The sequence below is a fragment of the Hemiscyllium ocellatum genome, chromosome 28 (assembly GCF_020745735.1).
Source record: "Hemiscyllium ocellatum isolate sHemOce1 chromosome 28, sHemOce1.pat.X.cur, whole genome shotgun sequence".
Classification (NCBI taxonomy): domain Eukaryota; kingdom Metazoa; phylum Chordata; class Chondrichthyes; order Orectolobiformes; family Hemiscylliidae; genus Hemiscyllium; species Hemiscyllium ocellatum.
This window is the reverse complement of record NC_083428.1, coordinates 42,992,695-43,013,301: the sequence shown is the minus strand read 5'-3', so window position 1 is coordinate 43,013,301 and position 20,607 is coordinate 42,992,695. Positions and strand designations below refer to the sequence as shown.

Genomic DNA, 20,607 nt, shown 5'->3' with positions numbered 1-20,607 from the left:
CGCATCTTCCTTGTTTTGGAGCTGATGGTGATGTGGCAGTGCGTGTGGGAGTGTCGGTGTCTGCGGCTTGTGGTGGGGTGGATTGTGTCGAGCAGAGAGTGGATGCTGGGGTAGGGACTGTGCGTGGTGTTGGAGGGATGATGACGAGGCTGCCTCATGAGCACCGTTCTTACTTTGGCGGTGCTGTGTTGTAAGCTTGCTGATGGCTTGGACGGTGCCAGAGGTGTGTGTTGAGGAGGGTTGTTACAGTAGAGAGAGGACGGTGCGACAATGGAGTGGGGGTGATGAAGAGAGATGGCGGCTTGGAATCGGCCCTGCACAGCCGGGGCTGCCAGTCTTTCCCACTGAATTGTGTGGATTGTGTCAGAATGGCTGCGCGACAGTGTGAAGCGTGAACGTCTTACCCGGCTCAGGCCGGAGCTGGCCAGGAGCCCGGGTAGCTCAGTCGGTAGAGCATCAGACTTTTAATCTGAGGGCCCAGGGTTCAAGTCCCTGCTCGGGCGGGTCGCTTTTAAATTGCACTGCCACGGAACAACAGAGAAGGCGGTGCGAGCAAATCAGACTCAATGGCCCTCCCGTTCTGGCGGTGGCGGAAGCAAGCACAGGCCCGTTTTGCCTGCATTTCCGAACTGTCGCAGGTGCTGCCAAACTCGCGGTGTTTCTCCCGCAACGCGTGACTTCTGTTTGAATTGATCTCTTTCAGATCCTCCAAATTTGCGAAATCAGAAATTAGCGTAGAATCCCTCGACTGTGGAAACAGGCGACCGATTCTCCCAAGAGCATCCCCCAGGCAGCCAAACCCTTACCGCATGACTATGCATTTACCCCGAACAAATGCACCGAAACTACACATCCCTGAAAACAATGGGCAATTTAGCATGGCCAGAACACCGGACCTGCACACTTTTGGTCTGTGGGAGGAAAGCGGATCCGTCGGACGAAATCCACGCAGACACGGGGAGAATGGGCAAACTCCACGCAGGGAGTCGACCGAAGTTCGAATCCGACATGGGTCCGTGGCGCTGGGAGGCAGCAGTGAAATCCTGATTATGTTTGCACATGCTGAAGTTTCGATTTATGGAGACAGCTCTCATCGATGGTCTGCCTTTTTTCTACATCAACTCCGACACATCAAACGGAACCTTCATGCGCATCTTCCTTGTTTTGGAGCTGATGGTGATGTGGCAGTGCGTGTGGGAGTGTCGGTGTCTGCGGCTTGTGGTGGGGTGGATTGTATCGAGCAGAGAGTGGATGCTGGGGGTAGGGACTGTGCGTGGTGTTGGAGGGATGATGACGAGGCTGCCTCATGAGCACCGTTCTTACTTTGGCGGTGCTGTGTTGTAAGCTTGCTGATGGCTTGGACGGTGCCAGAGGTGTGTGTTGAGGAGGGTTGTTACAGTAGAGAGAGGACGGTGCGACAATGGAGTGGGGGTGATGAAGAGAGATGGCGGCTTGGAATCGGCCCTGCACAGCCGGGGCTGCCAGTCTTTCCCACTGAATTGTGTGGATTGTGTCAGAATGGCTGCGCGACAGTGTGAAGCGTGAACGTCTTACCCGGCTCAGGCCGGAGCCGGCCAAGAGCCCGGGTAGCTCAGTCGGTAGAGCATCAGACTTTTAATCTGAGGGTCCAGGGTTCAAGTCCCTGCTCGGGCGGGTCGCTTTTAAATTTCACTGCCACGGAACAACAGAGAAGGCGGTGCGAGCAAATCAGACTCAATGGCCCTCCCGTTCTGGCGGTGGCGGAAGCAAGCACAGGCCCGTTTTGCCTGCATTTCCGAACTGTCGCAGGTGCTGCCAAACTCGCGGTGTTTCTCCGCAACGCGTGACTTCTGTTTGAATTGATCTCTTTCAGATCCTCCAAATTTGCGAAATCAGAAATTAGCATAGAATCCCTCGACTGTGGAAACAGGCGACCGACTCTCCCAAGAGCATCCCCCAGGCAGCCAAACCCTTACCGCATGACTATGCATTTACCCCGAACAAATGCACCGAAACTACACATCCCTGAAAACAATGGGCAATTTAGCATGGCCAGAACACCGGACCTGCACACTTTTGGTCTGTGGGAGGAAAGCGGATCCGTCGGACGAAATCCACGCAGACACGGGGAGAATGGGCAAACTCCACGCAGGGAGTCGACCGAAGTTCGAATCCGACATGGGTCCGTGGCGCTGGGAGGCAGCAGTGAAATCCTGATTATATTTGCACATGCTGAAGTTTCGATTTATGGAGACAGCTCTCATCGATGGTCTGCCTTTTTTCTACATCAACTCCGACACATCAAACGGAACCTTCATGCGCATCTTCCTTGTTTTGGAGCTGATGGTGATGTGGCAGTGCGTGTGGGAGTGTCGGTGTCTGCGGCTTGTGGTGGGGTGGATTGTGTCGAGCAGAGAGTGGATGCTGGGGGTAGGGACTGTGCGTGGTGTTGGAGGGATGATGACGAGGCTGCCTCATGAGCACCGTTCTTACTTTGGCGGTGCTGTGTTGTAAGCTTGCTGATGGCTTGGACGGTGCCAGAGGTGTGTGTTGAGGAGGGTTGTTACAGTAGAGAGAGGACGGTGCGACAATGGAGTGGGGGTGATGAAGAGAGATGGCGGCTTGGAATCGGCCCTGCACAGCCTGGGCTGCCAGTCTTTCCCACTGAATTGTGTGGATTGTGTCAGAATGGCTGCGCGACAGTGTGAAGCGTGAACGTCTTACCCGGCTCAGGCTTGCATTTCCGAACTTTCGCAGGTGCTGCCAAACTCGCGGTGTTTCTCCAGCAACGCGTGGCTTCTGTTTGAATTTGTTATGTTATTCAGGTGGATATCCTCAATAGGTATGGGTTACTACCGGATTAAACTACAGTACCTCGGGTATGTACCTGAGGCCGTTACCTGTCAAGTTTACCAGTGGTCCCTATTGACTGTATGGTTCTGATAGCTACAAACTCGGCTGGGTTTATCGCAGGTCTCTAGGTCCCTTCGGTTTATCCTTTCACCTAGGAGTGTGAGGGATTCACTTTAAGTCAATCCTAATGCCTTCTCAGCTAAGTTCTAGACTTAACATACCAACACAAAGGTAAACATATCTTATCAAATAAAGGTTCGGCGAATACGAAGTGTGTGGTGTAAAATATAATAGAAATTTATCACTATAATAAGTTGAATACTCACAATCAGATGTTTTCAGTTAATCACAATCGTTACAGCCTTTTTGAATGTTCTTAAAAGATACCTAGGATAAAAGCAGAGCTTAATACTTGAGTGTCCCAAATGGGATCTTCTTAGACTAGCGTGTTTCAGCTAGTTGGTTCAGATTGTATCTTCTTCAGGCTAGAATGCAGTGCCTCAACCGAGAATCTTTTAGGCAGGCGTATTTCAGCAAGCTCTTAGCCGTCCGTATGCTTCATCCGATCGGTCTGTATTTTGCACAAATGTGTCTTTTCTGCAAGCCTGGTGGTTCAGAGGATCTGCAGTTAAGCCGAGATGGTTGGGTGACTCATTGTCTGTGTTTCAAGACAAGAGTGAGTTCTGTCTGTTTTAGCTCTGCTTTTATCCCTTACAGTCTAAGTTAAGCGATTACATCATTTGTTTAAAGAACTGGAATCTCAAACTGTGCCTCGGTCAGCATTGTTTAAAGGTCGCGTTAAACACTTAATTAGCTGAGAAAACAATTAGTAGCTGATAAGTAGCTGGTAAAGACCAGCTGCCACGTAGTCATAGTTATACTTAATTGTTGCTAGGCTAAAATACAATAAAGAGTTAATAGTATCATTGTTGCTACAATCTAATATAATCAGGTAAAATTCCACAGAAGAATCGAGTCTTTTCATGAAGAAGTAGACGGATCCCATGACACTTAACGAGTTAATAGCATCATTGCTGTTAAGCTTAATCTTATACAATATAATATAATCAGGTAAAATTCCACAGAAGAATCGAGTCTTTTCATGAAGAAGTAGACGGATCCCATGACACTTAACGAGTTAATAGCATCATTGTTGTTAAGCTTAATCTTATACAATATAATATAATAAGTTAAAATTCCACAGAGGAATCGAGTCTTTTCATGAAGAAGTAATGGATCCCGTGACGTCCCCCTCTTGAAAAGCGAGATTTCCCCATGTGTCTTTAAAAAGTTCAAATGATAGCTGAACAGAGTTCTACAATGATTGTTGTACCAATAGCAGCATGTATCAGGAATTTTTCGTTTTTCTGCGCTCCATTATTATTGTCTTCACTTTATTCATCAGCGATGTAGTTTGTTGCAGTTGACGCTCTTATTATGAAAGCTATTGTGAGTAAAGCGGAAAAGGCAACATTAAATCAACGCATAAATTTCATTTAATTATGCGAAATCATTCTGAGTCAGACTTCCCATGGCGGGTTTCATGATCAGATTCAGTTGTTGGGGTTCCGACGAATTTCATCAGTGGATTTCGTTTCCAATCATGTTGGTCGTCAAAGAGCCGGACCTCTGGTTTCCATGTTGGTTTTGGTTCGGGGTCTTGACAGCCATCGTGTTTCCAACTGTACCATGAAGTTTGTTGGACCGTCCGTTTTGGTCTTTCATTCAGAATCCTCATTTTGTACTCATGGAAGTCTTTGAGATCCTGTTTGCGGTCTCTTTCGCATGCCATGTACGGGGATATTTTGTGTTGTCTCTGGAGTTCCCTCAGGAGGCAGTCATTGTATCCAGGTGGGTTCTTATATTCTCTTTCCGTCCATTTCCAATTATGGGTCGGTGATGTATAAGTTACCACCGTTTCTATGGCTTTAGGTGACCATGTCCATTTTGACCATTCGGTTATCATATCGATTTGTGGATGAGGTAACGGTCTGTTGGCTTCTCTGGTTACGTAATTAAACTCGTCTTGTTTTATGTTGGATCGGAGCATGTTTAGGTCGGTTAGGTTTTCTTCATTCCGCTTTTGTAGTTTTGCAACATAGTTCAGACAGTCCACAAAGGTATATTTTCCTTTGGAGAGTATCATTAAGTGTTCAGCCAGGTTATGGCCTCTTCTACGGTCATACTGTACCATATATTCTTTTGAAAGGGGTGTTTGTCGAATGCGTTCCCCTTTGAGCAAATCTGGGTCTGGCAACATCTTCGTTGGTTTGCATACAGAAAGTAATATGTTCATATTCAATTCTTCGAATAGCATTGAGCAAAATGTGCATATTAGTCTCTGTGCCTTTTTACGTCCATTACAATTTAAACATTGTCCAATGTTGTGTTCTTTTAGAACTGTTCTTGGCTCAGTCCACCATCCGTATTCCGTGTGGTGTTGGTTTCCTTCTTTCTAGTTACCCATTCTTTAATTTTTGGATATTGATAAAGGAATATTGAGGTTGTTTTTTTTTCGCATAGATGCAGAGGGTTTGTTGAGTTCCAGTAATGTAAGTTTTTGGTTCCATTTTGGTACACAGGTTTTCTGTGGTTTTGGTTTCTTCCAAGGTGGTAGCTGCTTGGACTTATTTTATTTTTCTGGTTTAGCGTCACCCAGAGACGGGTCGCGTCTGTGTTTCAAAGGTTTGGTTTGGTTTTTGGTTTGGACAAACGAAGGTTTATCCTGGTTCGAGGTCTGTGTTAAGACCGAATGACAGACAATTAATGTCTTTAGAATCAAGTGAATGGTAGCACAATAAATGGCCCATTCTGGTTCGTAATTAAAAGATATGATTATGGTTGAGGAGATCAGTGTTAAAAACGATCCCCATTCTCCCTTAGTAATTCCAAATTTTCTTTGTTTAAATTCAAAGCCAATCATAATTGTGAGAATTAGTCCTATACCTAGGGTCAAATGGACCCATTTATATTTTACCAAGCCCCAAAGGAGCTGGAGTCCTTTCAGAATGTTTCCTCCTATAATGGGTAGGTGGTGGCAGTAGGCGTCCCATAGACCTACGGGCATGACTACAGGGCTAAATTGTTCTTTCATGTGGGAGAAAATACCACATTGGTTCAAGGAATTCCCGTTCCTTCACAATAGTTCAGAGTCCCAAGTAAGTCTTGGTTTTGTTTTCCCAGGAAGTCTAGGACTTCTTGGTATTTGGTTGTGGTTTCATCCATGCTTGCCGGTCGAGGAAGCAGGATGTGGTTTATTTTCGTTCTGGAATCAATCCCTTGATTAATGGCTTGAGTAATGGCCAAATTACGACCACAAACACCCAGAGTAGGATAAGTCCCACTAAGAGCAGTGTATGTTGTTCTAGGCCAAGCCATGATAGAATCCAATAAATCCAATCATAGATTTGCACCCAAATGTTTGCAGTAGTTTGTAATACTGACATAGTCCATGCATTAATATGCAAGTTATCATACCAATTTTTTCTTGATTCTTCTACCCATATTTTTATCTCTTCCTGTAGAGTTTTTTGGTCAGCCTTCCTTTCTTTTGATATTAGGTTCTGGAGGGTCTTTAGCTTCTCGTCATCCGTTGGGCCCGAGAAGGTTATCTCCATCCATTGCTTTTCTGAATAGATGGTTAGCATTCTTTCAAAATGTTCTAGGTCAGGTTTGGGTTTTTCTATTTTTAGATTAATTTTTTCTGCCGGGTTCTTATAAGTTTCTCTGTTTTGTCTCATAATTTTGCCATTACATCCGACATGTCCTGTCGTAACATTAAATTCTCCTGACTGGTTTGTTAGCCAGGTATTTCCAGATGGGAAGTACTCTATCTGGCAATCTTTTTTAACATATTGAACCGTGTTATTATCACAGGGTTTTAATAGGATTAAATTAGAGAATTCGATCAGTTGAGGCTGATTGTTAATTTGAATACATTTTTCCTTTTTCAGCCACCCATTTTTTAGGCTTTGCCAAATTGGTTGTTTTATTTTAGTTTCGTAATTTTCGTTTGTGAGAATGGATTTGATCTCTACTAGTGAGATCTTTAGTTGCTGATCTTTGTTTTCCACGTGGGGTCTGTATACCCTTGAGGTTAAATCAGCTATTGTCCTGTTTTCTGTTCTTACGGTGTTATGCAACCATCGTCTAGTTATTACATTTAATTGATTTCTAAGGTCATTAAAGGCAATTTGCCAGGCTTGGTCTTTTTTGATTGTTATCACCTCTATTATTAGGTTTTTTGAGTTTTCCCATTGTATTTTCTGATTTTTGAATAAATCCTTAATATATGCTTCTGCCTGTTGTTGTCTATTATTATTATTATTTTCATTATTGTTGCTGTTACTGCTTTTTTGATTTGTGGTTATCACCAGCCATCTATCAGGAGAAGATTGTTCCCAAAAGGTGGCATTCTGCTTTGTTTTGTAGCAGTGCATCCTGCCCCAATGGTAGCAGTACAGAGTTGTATTTTCTACTTTTATTTCAGTTCCCTGTCTTTGTGGGTCTTTTAGGAAGTATTTTAATTTTTCCCAGTCTTGATATACTGATTTCCATTTAGATGTTTGATTTCCATCTGGTTTTTCTGCCTCAGTGTTATACTTTTTGGTATTATTTTCATAGTAATTATCCTAAGGAACTTCATAAGTGTATCCACATTTAAATCTACCGTGTTCTATATATACTACTTTTCCTGAGTTGGGAATTTTGCAGGACCATGGTCCATGGGTTTCATTTCTTTTTGCTCTATTATCATTTGGGCAGTTTTGGAGGAGAGCGGTATTGTATCCTGATGGACTATAACATTGTGTGGCTTTATCGGTGCATCCAATTATATGGGTGTTATTTTTATAATAATAGTAACAGGATTCATTTGTTTGTCTCTTGTGGTTTACATCTTCCCATTCTTTCCCTTGGTCTCTTTAGGTAAGGATAATTCTGCTTCATACCCTAAGGCAAAGTGGTTACAGACATCTATATATTGTCTGAATAACTTCGTAAAGTTTACTGGTTTCTTTAGTAATTCTCCTATTTCTTCTCTGGACTTGGATTGGTTAAAGATGGTAGGATCGCATATTATCAGTGTTTCGTTTTCTTTAAACATTTTCTTAAGGTAATAAGTTCCTAATCCTTGAACTTGCGTATCATCTTGTCCTAGTAGGGTGAGGTAAACCTGATCCGTGTCACCTGTGGCATTCCATCTTTGTCCTTGGTCACCTCCTTCTTGGTAGTGCCAAGTAGAGTTTGCATATAGTATTATCGGTTGGTGAGTGTTCATATTATTTAGGGGGTTGCCAATATTTGGATAGGAGCAGTTATAGTGGTTTTTCGATCCTGGACTCTGATAGTCTGAACGGTTATACGTTTTGTATAAACAGTAGAGCCATCTATCTCTCTCTGAGGTTTCTTCATTTGTTGTAACATTTTGTATACTATAAGATAGTAATTTGTCTATCCAATTTTGTATAAGATTATCTATTCTTTGATCTTGTTCTTGGTTTTCATTCCCAAGCTCCTGTTTTAAGATTATTATGTCTAAGGTGTATGTGTGTCCTATAATTTCTTCTCCTATCATTTCTGCTGAGGGTCTTGGATCTGTCCAAGTTTCATATTTTTGAGCTTGCGCAACATTTATCGTAATTAGTCCTAACATTTCTAGGGCCATGTTAGATAGGGTTAATCCTCCTATTATTAGAGGCATTCCTGCTGAATTTGTCGAGTTACTGTTGCTGTCGGGGTTATTACCTGTGTTACATTCCAGGCTGCGCTTTATTACTGCCTGCAGTATCCATCCTATAGTTAGAAAGGCTAATACTATAAATAGTAGGGTGTGTTGAACTATATTACACTTAGAGCAGTGTTCTGCCGTGAGTTTCTTTTGTTTAATCGTCTTAGTCTCTTCTTTCTTGGTTTTTTTTTTATTTAAGTTTAGGAGGGTTTTTTACTTTTGGTATCCTTTTGCCTTTCCCTAATTGTCCTAACTCCATATTGTTCTCTTTTTGTTTTTTGTTTCCTTTAAATATTGGTTTCCAATTTTTTTCATTTCTGCAGTTTACATCTCTTTTGGAGGTTAAAAATCCCTCCATTTGTTCCCTGTGTTTCTCTTCTTCTCCTAAATATACAGCCATCCAATCTGCCATGTTCTTAGTCTTTGTTAACTGGTCTTATATTATCTACAGATAAAGTCCTTTCCTTACCTTCCTTCCCAACTGTCACTGTCCTATTTCCTACTTGGATTATCTGTTGAGGCAAATGATAGCGGGCTTTAAAGGCTCTTCCTGATTTATTTTGTTTTTTCTCTTGTACCCAATCTCCTACTTTAGGTTGCCAAAATTTTCTGTCTTGAATTTTCTGTTCCCTTTGTTGTCTTAATTCTTCTTTTTTAGTTTTTAGGAGATCTATCCATTCTTTTTTAAGTTTAGTTTGGGTTTCTATTTCAGGCTTATTTTCTGTATTCATTTGTACTCCATATCTCAAATAGTGCGGAGTTATATGGTTCTCTGCTCCTAAGAGATCTATGGGTGTGTTATTGATGGCCAGCTGCACCTCCTTCAACCATTGACTCCAACTACCACCGCGAGTGCACAATAATTTTGCCAAGGCTAGTTTGACATCTTGGTTTCTCCGTTCTACCTTTCCTGCCGATTCAGGATGGTAAGGTGTGCTAAACTCAAGCTGTATCCCATGAGCGGTACACCACATGTTAAAGTCCTGGTTTTTAAAGCCAGGTCCTTGGTCTGTATGAATTACTCTGGGAGGCCCATTAGCGACCAGAATCAACTCACTAGCTTCTATAACATCTTGTGTCCTACAACTCTTTGTTGGGATCAGGGTGGTGAATCCGGTACATTCATCATTACATACTAGGCAATATTTATTCGGTCTTTTAAATGGCTTTTTCCCGTGAGAGGTCGGCAATGGGCCGATAAAATCCATTATCCATTTATACCCGGGCTCCATATTTTGTGACCGAATAATTTTCGGTTCTTTTTTAGTTCCTCCCTTGATATTATATTTTAGGCAAGTTTTGCATTCATTACAATATCTTTTAACTTCTGCATTCATCCCAGGCCACCAGTATTTCTGCTTTAGGTGTGACTGAGTGGTTTTTATTCCTGGATGCACGGCCCCTAAGCCTTCGTGGGCCGTCTTGATAAGTTCTCTTCTCCCTTTCCTAGGGGGTATTATCTTAGCCTGTTCTGTGGTTTGATCTTTAAATTTGGTTTTGACTACCCCATCAGATTCTTCCCAGTAGTCCTGATTTTTAGGGTATCCTTTTACTTCCTTGCCCTGAAGTAAGTCTTCCAATTCTTTGTCCTGATTCTCTTTTTTCATTTGCCTAGTTATTACTCTTATTTTATATTCTTTTCCCAAACTTGCGGCTTTGGCTGCTCGGTCAGCTAGATCATTTCCTTTTTTGTGTTCACCTTCTTTCTGGTGTCCTCTGACATGTATTACTTTTACATTTGGGAGGTTTTCTTTTAATCTAGCTATTTCTTCCCATATTTGTCTATATTGTATGGGGTGATTCCTACAATCATGGAATCCTTTTTCACTCCATTTATCTAGTTCCTCGTTATAGCCTCTACTGGCATAAAAGCTATCTGTACAAACGAGAATTTGGAGTTCTGCAGGAAATTGGCTTGCTTCTTTTAAGGCTAATTCTAACGCCTTTACTTCTGTTTTCTGGGCTGAACCTCCCAGTGGTCCTTTTATTTATAAGACCTTTTCTTCTTGGAACTCATTGTTTAGTTTTGTACCGATTACTATTCCTATTCCTGTTAATTTTTCTTCTTTACCTTGTTTATCCAGGCCTCTTTGGGCACTACCATCTGTATAGATGTACATATCTGGATTGAATTCAGTTTTTTCTTCAGTAGCAGCTAGTTTACATTTCGGTGTCCACCAAGTATCTGTTTTTCCTGTAAGGGGCTGTATTTCTATAGTGGGGTCAGCTAGTAGGATATCCCATTTTTCATACCTGGCCGAGTGGACCCTTTGGCTCCTTTCTATTTTTTGTTGTTTGGATTGTAATTCTGCCAATTCCGTGAGGATTATTATCTTTCCTTCCCCTTGGATTTTTCTGATGGGTTCCACTGCTCTAGTTATGGCTACCCATGTTTTTTCTATTTTTGGGTATTTCCTCTCTGTTTCTGTAAAGTTTAAATAGATATATTGGAAGGGTTTGTTCTGTCCTTGACTGGTTACTCTTACGGTGGCACTTTCTTGCCCTATAATTACTTCTAGTGTAATGTCTTTCCCTGGTTCATGCTTTCCCATGTTTTCTGCTTTATTTAATTGGTTGATTAGTTCATTTAGGTTATTTTGATCTTCTTCAGTCCATGAGAATACTTTCTCAGTTAGTTTTTTGTACAGGGGTTTAGATATTTCTGCATATCCTGGGACAAAGTCTCTGGCATAGTTACATAGGCCTAATATTGCTTGTAATTCTTTAATTTTGGTAGGAGGTTGAATATCAGCTATTTTTTCACTGTATTCTTCAGTTAGTCCTTTCCCTGCATTGGTTAGTTCCACTCCTAAGTATTTTACCTTTTCTCTGGCGATCTGGGATTTTGCTAGTCCAATTATATATCCCTTATGGTACAGGTGTTCCATTATTCTATGTAGGCAGGCAAAATGTTCTTCTAGGTCACCATGAGTGATATAAATATAATCGACATAGCATTCTATTTGTCCTGGTGGAGCTAAGTTTTGTACTGTTTTTCTGACCTCTGCAGAAAATATTACAGGGCTGTTTAGGTATCCCTGAGGGAGTCTGGTCCAAACTAATTGTCTCCCTAGGGTGTCTGTTATGGCTGTATATGGCCATTCTTCTTTTGGGATTGGATGACTCCAAAATCCATTTGATAAGTCTAGGGTAGTTTTATATTTCTCCCTTCTTAAGGTATTCAATGTAGTCTGAGCTCCTTTAAAGTATGACGAGAAGGGCACTGATCCTGAATTCAAGTCTCGGTAGTCACAGACAAGTCTGTACTTTCCTGGCTTACCAGGCTTTGGTATTCCAATTATGGGTGTATTGTATGGGGATCCTTTTTCTATTAGGACTCCCTGTTCCTCAAGTCTTTCTATGACTTTTTGGATTTCCCTAGCTATCTCTGGTTTGTTGATGCCGTACTTCTTTTTGATTTTGAAGTGTCCCATTCCTGTGGGAGTGGGATCAATGTTTAGATTACCGCAATGGTATGAGTCCTTTTGCCAGATTTCCCACTGAGTTTGCACTAGGTGTTTTATTTTTGCTCTGATTTTGGGGTTGCTTTCTTTATCTAAAATTTCTTTTAAGTCTTCTGTTCTTTTGTCTTCTGTTTGTTCTAGTAGTTTGTGTCTTTTAATGTCTTCCCATCCTAATATTACTGGTTCTCCCTGGTCTTTTAGACCTTCTATAATTAGAGCTTTAGTCTCTATTTGTTTTCCATTTTTTAGGATTAATTTGATTTTTCCTACATTTGCCCATTTTACAGGTGCTCCTATGCCCTGATAAGGTTCTGTTCCTACTTTTGGTATGTTTAGTTTTTCTGCCAAACTTTTGTCCATTAATGACATTTCTGCCCCTGTGTCTAGCATTATTGTGAGCCATTGCTGTCTGTGGGGTTTATACCCCTCTATTTTTCCTTGTTCTTGAGGGTAGCATGGTTCTGCTGCTGTCTGTCTGGGTTTTCTCACCATCCCTGTCTGGTGGATTCTTTGCCCTTCTGTATTTCTTTCGTCCCCTTGTGCTTGCACTCTGGCTGATCCAGAGGTTATTGCTTGTCCCTGACTGTTTCTGGGTCTCAGGTTGTATCGTTTTTGTTGAACTTGTCCATTTGGAGGCCTAGGTCTAAAATTTTGTTGGGGTGGCCTATATTCCCGAGGTTGTTGTGGTTGCTGGGCTGGCTGTCGTGGAGGTTGGTATCCCCCTCTAGCTCTTGGGTCTTGATAATTCGGAATGGGGTTTCTCCCTAAATAGTTTGGCTTACTCCTGGAATTGGTCTAGGAGGTAGCTGCTGTCGGGGAGGTCCCTGGTTCCTGGGTTGGACTTTTTCCACTACCTGAACCAATGGTTCATATTGGGGTCGGTATGTCCATGGTTTTCTTTGGTTTTGTTGGCGTCCTTGCGCCTTGGGTTTCTGGGTTTCTGATTTAGGTTTTTCTGATTTCCTTTCCTTGGCTTCTGGTTGAGGTCCGTGGGGATTTTGTTTTCCTATTCTATCTAGGGATAGATTGAGGACTTCTCCTAAGTTGATTAATTCTTGTCTGAATACTTGCCATGGGTTTTGTCCCTGTCCTAGTGCTCTGTTTGTGGCTTCCCTGAGCCTGTTTGCATGGCCTTCGTTCTGGAATTGTCTGAATAATTGCGACCTGACTTGGACATAGTTTATTTCTAGATCTTCAGCGGATTGTGCTACCTGGAGCATTGTTCTCCCTGATTCCAGGAGTGTTTTGAATATCTTGTTGGCTGCTTCTGCTCTTTGGGTTCCATATACCCGGTTGTGGGCTTCATGGAGTATGGTAACTAGATTTATGGTGGTGTGCGGTTCCTGATCTAAAGCAGGACAATCCAGGGCTTTAAATAAATCTGAATTTTCTTGGGGGTTAGTCCTTCCAAGAAGGCTTTTAGTTTTTCGAAATGTTGAATTATATATTTTATTGCTGCTCTGTCATCTGAGGGAAAGTCTAGGAAGCAGATTTTAAAATTTTTCAGTGAGGGATCACCGTACACACGGTGGGCTGCTACCGGTTGTGGTGCTTGTCCGGCTTGTCCGGGCCTGGGATTATTGATTAGCCATCGGGCTTTTTCTACAGCATGTTGCGCCACTAGGAATTGTGGTGCTACTCTATTTAGTTGGGGTATTTGGAGCACTCTGTCTACTGCCACTATAATTTGCTGAGCTATATCTTCTGCCCAGGCATGTTCTGACATGCCTGGTACTAGCGGTACTTCTCTTCCCCTTAGGTCTGTTTCTCTTCTAATTACTGTTACCGTATGTTGAGCTGGTAGAACGCCAGCGGTATGCTGGTGGGCTGGTTCTAGGGGGTTTCCAGTTCCATCTGCTGGTATACATCCATCACAGTGATGGTGAGTTCCATCTACATATTCTATTCTGAACCTGTATCGGAGTCTTGCTGCTGTAAGTTCTCCATTGAGTCTGTTTAGTCCTTCTAGGACTGACTCATCTGCCCTCAGTCTTACCTCCTGACCTCTTAGGTTAGGTGGGGAGACTATATTGTCGTTTCCTGCTGCGATTATTTCTGCCCAATCATTTCTAAAATAATAGGCAGGTATATTGGCCATTTTCTTTTTCATTTTGAGGGGCTTTTATTTTTTTGTACTATTTGATATATCCCTACAGAAGGAGTTTATTTGGTGACAAAGATAATATTTACGCCGTGAGGTTCAAGGTAGTGCAATCTCTCGAGCCCCACGTTGGGCACCAATTGTTATGTTATTCAGGTGGATATCCTCAATAGGTATGGGTTACTACCGGATTAAACTACAGTACCTCGGGCATATACCTGAGGCCGTTACCTGTCAAGTTTACCAGTGGTCCCTATTGACAGTATGGTTCTGATAGCTACAAACTCGGCTGGGTTTATCGCAGGTCTCTAGGTCCCTTCAGTTTATCCTTTCACCTAGGAGTGAGAGGGATTCACTTTAAGTCAATCCTAATGCCTTCTCAGCTAAGTTCTAGACTTAACACACCAACACAAAGGTAAACATATCTTATCAAATAAAGGTTAGGCGAATACGAAGTGTGTGGTGTAAAATATAATAGAAATTTATCACTATAGTAAGTTGAATACTCACAATCAGATGTTTTCAGTTAATCACAATCGTTACAGCCTTTTTGAATGTTCTTAAAAGATACCTAGGATAAAAGCAGAGCTTAATACCTGAGTGTCCCAAATGGGATCTTCTTAGACTAGCGTGTTTCAGCTAGTTGGTTCAGATTGTATCTTCTTCAGGCTAGAATGCAGTGCCTCAACCGAGAATCTTTTAGGCAGGCGTATTTCAGCAAGCTCTTAGCCGTCCGTATGCTTCATCCGATCGGTCTGTATTTTGCACAAATGTGTCTTTTCTGCAAGCCTGGTGGTTCAGAGGATCTGCAGTTAAGCCGAGATGGTTGGGTGACTCATTGTCTGTGTTTCAAGACAAGAGTGAGTTCTGTCTGTTTTAGCTCTGCTTTTATCCCTTACAGTCTAAGTTAAGCAATTACATCATTTGTTTAAAGAACTGGAATCTCAAACTGTGCCTCGGTCAGCATTGTTTAAAGGTCGCGTTAAACACTTAATTAGCTGAGAAAACAATATGTAGCTGATAAGTAGCTGGTAAAGAGCAGCTGCCACGTAGTCATAGTTATACTTAATTGTTGCTAGGCTAAAATACAATAAAGAGTTAATAGTATCATTGTTGCTACAATCTAATATAATCAGGTAAACTTCCACAGAAGAATCGAGTCTTTTCATGAAGAAGTAGACGGATCCCATGACACTTAACGAGTTAATAGCATCATTGCTGTTAAGCTTAATCTTGTACAATATAATATAATCAGGTAAAATTCCACAGAAGAATCGAGTCTTTTCATGAAGAAGTAGACGGATCCCATGACACTTAACGAGTTAATAGCATCATTGTTGTTAAGCTTAATCTTATACAATATAATATAATAAGTTAAAATTCCACAGAGGAATCGAGTCTTTTCATGAAGAAGCAATGGATCCCGTGACAAATTGATCTCTTTCAGATCCTCCAAATTTGCGAAATCAGAAATTAGCATAGAATCCCTCGACTGTGGAAACAGGCGACCGACTCTCCCAAGAGCATCCCCCAGGCAGCCAAACCCTTACCGCATGACAATGTATTTACCCCGAACAAATGCACCGAAAATACACATCCCTGAAAACAATGGGCAATTTAGCATGGCCAGAACACCTGACCTGCACACTTTTGGTCTGTGGGAGGAAAGCGGATCCGTCGGACGAAATCCACGCAGACACGGGGAGAATGGGCAAACTCCACGCAGGTAGTCGACCGAAGTTCGAATTCGACATGGGTCCGTGGCGCTGGGATGAAGAATCTCTCTCACACCGACACTCCCACACGCACTGCCACATCACCATCAGCTCCAAAGCAAGGAAGATGCGCATGAAGGTTCCGTTTGATGTGTCTGAGTCGATTTTGAAGAAAAGCAGACCATCGATTTGAGAGCTCTCCATAAATCGAAGCTTCAGCATGTGCAATTATAATCAGGATTTCACTGCTTCCTCCCAGCGCCACGGACCCACGTCGATTCGAATCTCGGGCGACTACCTGTGTGGAGTTTGCACATTCAGCCCGTGTCTGCGTGGATTTCGTCCGACGGATCCGCTTTCCTCCCACACTCCAAAAGTGTGCAGGTCAGGTGTTCTGGCCATGCTAAATTGCCCATTGTTTTCAGGGATGTGTAGGTTCGGTGCATTTGTTCGGGGTAAATACATAGTCATGCGGTATGGGTTTGGGTGCCTGGGGGATGCTCTTGGGAGAGTCGGTCGCCTGTTTCCTCAGTCGAGGGATTCTATGCTAATTTCTGATTTCGCACATTTGGAGGACCTGAAAGAGATCAATTCAAACAGAAGCCACGCGTTGCGGCAGGCAAAACGGGCCTGCACTTGCTTCCCCACCGCCAGAACGGGAGGGCCATTGAGTCTGATTTGCTCGCACCGCCTTCTCTGTTGTCCTGTGGCAGTGCAATTTAAAAGCGACCCGCCCGAGCAGGGACTTGAACCCTGGACCCTCAGATTAAGAGTCTGATGCTCTACCGACTGAGCTACCCGGGCGCCAGGCGCGCGCTTGCACGAGCTGGCAAAAACGTCCACGCTTCACACTGCCGCGCAGCCATTCTGCCACAATCCACACAATTCAGTGGGAAAGACTGGCAGCCCCGGCTGTGCAGGGCCGATTCCAAGCCGCCATCTCTCTTCATCACCCCCACTCCATTGCCGCACCGTCCTCTCTCTACTGTAACAACCCTCCTCAACACACACTTCTGGCACCGTCCAAGCCATCAGCAAGCTTACAACACAGCACCGCCAAAGAAAGAACGGTGCTCATGAGACAGCCTCGTCATCATCCCTCCAACACCACGCACAGTCCCCACCCCCAGCATCCACTCTCTGCTCGACACAATCCACCCCACCACAAGCCGCAGACACCGACACTCCCACACGCACTGCCACATCGCCATTGCTCCAAAACAAGGAAGATGCGCATGAAGGTTCCGTTTGATGTGTCTGAGTCGATTTTGAAGAAAAGCAGACCATCGATTTGAGAGCTCTCCATAAATCGAAGCTTCAGCATGTGCAATTATAATCAGGATTTCACTGCTTCCTCCCAGCGCCACGGACCCACGTCGATTCGAATCTCGGGCGACTACCTGTGTGGAGTTTGCACATTCAGCCCGTGTCTGCGTGGATTTCGTCCGACGGATCCGCTTTCCTCCCACACTCCAAAAGTGTGCAGGTCAGGTGTTCTGGCCATGCTAAATTGCCCATTGTTTTCAGGGATGTGTAGGTTCGGTGCATTTGTTCGGGGTAAATACATAGTCATGCGGTATGGGTTTGGGTGCCTGGGGGATGCTCTTGGGAGAGGTCGGTCGCCTGTTTCCTCAGTCGAGGGATTCTATGCTAATTTCTGATTTCGCACATTTGGAGGACCTGAAAGAGATCAATTCAAACAGAAGCCAGGCGTTGCGGCAGGCAAAACGGGCCTGCACTTGCTTCCCCACCGCCAGAACGGGAGGGCCATTGAGTCTGATTTGCTCGCACCGCCTTCTCTGTTGTCCTGTGGCAGTGCAATTTAAAAGCGACCCGCCCGAGCAGGGACTTGAACCCTGGACCCTCAGATTAAGAGTCTGATGCTCTACCGACTGAGCTACCCGGGCGCCAGGCGCGCGCTTGCACGAGCTGGCAAAAACGTTCACGCTTCACACTGCCGCGCAGCCATTCTGCCACAATCCACACAATTCAGTGGGAAAGACTGGCAGCCCCGGCTGTGCAGGGCCGATTCCAAGCCGCCATCTCTCTTCATCACCCCCACTCCATTGCCGCACCGTCCTGTCTCTACTGTAACAACCCTCCTCAACACACACTTCTGGCACCGTCCAAGCCATCAGCAAGCTTACAACACAGCACCGCCAAAGAAAGAACGGTGCTCATGAGACAGCCTCGTCATCATCCCTCCAACACCACGCACAGTCCCCACCCCCAGCATCCACTCTCTGCTCGACACAATCCACCCCACCACAAGCCGCAGACACCGACACTCCCACACGCACTGCCACATCGCCATTGCTCCAAAACAAGGAAGATGCGCATGAAGGTTCCGTTTGATGTGTCTGAGTCGATTTTGAAGAAAAGCAGACCATCGATTTGAGAGCTCTCCATAAATCGAAGCTTCAGCATGTGCAATTATAATCAGGATTTCACTGCTTCCTCCCAGCGCCACGGACCCAAGTCGATTCGAATCTCGGGCGACTACCTGTGTGGAGTTTGCACATTCAGCCCGTGTCTGCGTGGATTTCGTCCGACGGATCCGCTTTCCTCCCACACTCCAAAAGTGTGCAGGTCAGGTGTTCTGGCCATGCTAAATTGCCCATTGTTTTCAGGGATGTGTAGGTTCGGTGCATTTGTTCGGGGTAAATACATAGTCATGCGGTATGGGTTTGGGTGCCTGGGGGATGCTCTTGGGAGAGGTCGGTCGCCTGTTTCCTCAGTCGAGGGATTCTATGCTAATTTCTGATTTCGCACATTTGGAGGACCTGAAAGAGATCAATTCAAACAGAAGCCACGCGTTGCGGCAGGCAAAACGGGCCTGCACTTGCTTCCCCACCGCCAGAACGGGAGGGCCATTGAGTCTGATTTGCTCGCACCGCCTTCTCTGTTGTCCTGTGGCAGTGCAATTTAAAAGCGACCCGCCCGAGCAGGGACTTGAACCCTGGACCCTCAGATTAAGAGTCTGATGCTCTACCGACTGAGCTACCCGGGCGCCAGGCGTGCGCTTGCACGAGCTGGCAAAAACGTTCACGCTTCACACTGCCGCGCAGCCATTCTGCCACAATCCACACAATTCAGTGGGAAAGACTGGCAGCCCCGGCTGTGCAGGGCCGATTCCAAGCCGCCATCTCTCTTCATCACCCCCACTCCATTGCCGCACCGTCCTCTCTCTACTGTAACAACCCTCCTCAACACACACTTCTGGCACCGTCCAAGCCATCAGCAAGCTTACAACACAGCACCGCCAAAGAAAGAACGGTGCTCATGAGACAGCCTCGTCATCATCCCTCCAACACCACGCACAGTCCCCACCCCCAGCATCCACTCTCTGCTCGACACAATCCACCCCACCACAAGCCGCAGACACCGACACTCCCACACGCACTGCCACATCGCCATTGCTCCAAAACAAGGAAGATGCGCATGAAGGTTCCGTTTGATGTGTCTGAGTCGATTTTGAAGAAAAGCAGACCATCGATTTGAGAGCTCTCCATAAATCGAAGCTTCAGCATGTGCAATTATAATCAGGATTTCACTGCTTCCTCCCAGCGCCACGGACCCAAGTCGATTCGAATCTCGGGCGACTACCTGTGTGGAGTTTGCACATTCAGCCCGTGTCTGCGTGGATTTCGTCCGACGGATCCGCTTTCCTCCCACACTCCAAAAGTGTGCAGGTCAGGTGTTCTGGCCATGCTAAATTGCCCATTGTTTTCAGGGATGTGTAGGTTCGGTGCATTTGTTCGGGGTAAATACATAGTCATGCGGTATGGGTTTGGGTGCCTGGGGGATGCTCTTGGGAGAGGTCGGTCGCCTGTTTCCTCAGTCGAGGGATTCTATGCTAATTTCTGATTTCGCACATTTGGAGGACCTGAAAGAGATCAATTCAAACAGAAGCCAGGCGTTGCGGCAGGCAAAACGGGCCTGCACTTGCTTCCCCACCGCCAGAACGGGAGGGCCATTGAGTCTGATTTGCTCGCACCGCCTTCTCTGTTGTCCTGTGGCAGTGCAATTTAAAAGCGACCCGCCCGAGCAGGGACTTGAACCCTGGACCCTCAGATTAAGAGTCTGATGCTCTACCGACTGAGCTACCCGGGCGCCAGGCGCGCGCTTGCACGAGCTGGCAAAAACGTTTACGCTTCACACTGCCGCGCAGCCATTCTGCCACAATCCACACAATTCAGTGGGAAAGACTGGCAGCCCCGGCTGTGCAGGGCCGATTCCAAGCCGCCATCTCTCTTCATCACCCCCACTCCATTGCCGCACCGTCCTGTCTCTACTGTAACAACCCTCCTCAACACACACTTCTGGCACCGTCCAAGCCATCAGCAAGCTTACAACACAGCACCGCCAAAGAAAGAACGGTGCTCATGAGACAGCCTCGTCATCATCCCTCCAACACCACGCACAGTCCCCACCCCCAGCATCCACTCTCTGCTCGACACAATCCACCCCACCACAAGCCGCAGACACCGACACTCCCACACGCACTGCCACATCACCATCAGCTCCAAAACAAGGAAGATGCGCATGAAGGTTCCGTTTGATGTGTCTGAGTCGATTTTGAAGAAAAGCAGACCATCGATTTGAGAGCTCTCCATAAATCGAAGCTTCAGCATGTGCAATTATAATCAGGATTTCACTGCTTCCTCCCAGCGCCACGGACCCACGTCGATTCGAATCTCGGGCGACTACCTGTGTGGAGTTTGCACATTCAGCCCGTGTCTGCGTGGATTTCGTCCGACGGATCCG

General features: G+C 45.0%; 6 non-coding genes across 6 annotated transcripts; 2 read left to right on the top strand and 4 right to left on the bottom strand.

Annotated features, from left to right (window-relative positions):
- The first annotated feature begins 430 nt into the window (after positions 1-430).
- Positions 431-503, top strand: trnak-uuu (transfer RNA lysine (anticodon UUU)). The gene has a single exon. It is a non-coding gene; the product is annotated as a tRNA-Lys (tRNA).
- A 1,077-nt stretch (positions 504-1,580) lies between these two features.
- Positions 1,581-1,653, top strand: trnak-uuu (transfer RNA lysine (anticodon UUU)). The gene has a single exon. It is a non-coding gene; the product is annotated as a tRNA-Lys (tRNA).
- Positions 1,654-16,571: 14,918 nt separating this feature from the next.
- Positions 16,572-16,644, bottom strand: trnak-cuu (transfer RNA lysine (anticodon CUU)). The gene has a single exon. It is a non-coding gene; the product is annotated as a tRNA-Lys (tRNA).
- Positions 16,645-17,674: 1,030 nt separating this feature from the next.
- Positions 17,675-17,747, bottom strand: trnak-cuu (transfer RNA lysine (anticodon CUU)). Its single transcript has one exon. It is a non-coding gene; the product is annotated as a tRNA-Lys (tRNA).
- Positions 17,748-18,777: 1,030 nt separating this feature from the next.
- Positions 18,778-18,850, bottom strand: trnak-cuu (transfer RNA lysine (anticodon CUU)). The gene has a single exon. It is a non-coding gene; the product is annotated as a tRNA-Lys (tRNA).
- A 1,030-nt stretch (positions 18,851-19,880) lies between these two features.
- Positions 19,881-19,953, bottom strand: trnak-cuu (transfer RNA lysine (anticodon CUU)). The gene has a single exon. It is a non-coding gene; the product is annotated as a tRNA-Lys (tRNA).
- Positions 19,954-20,607: the final 654 nt, after the last annotated feature.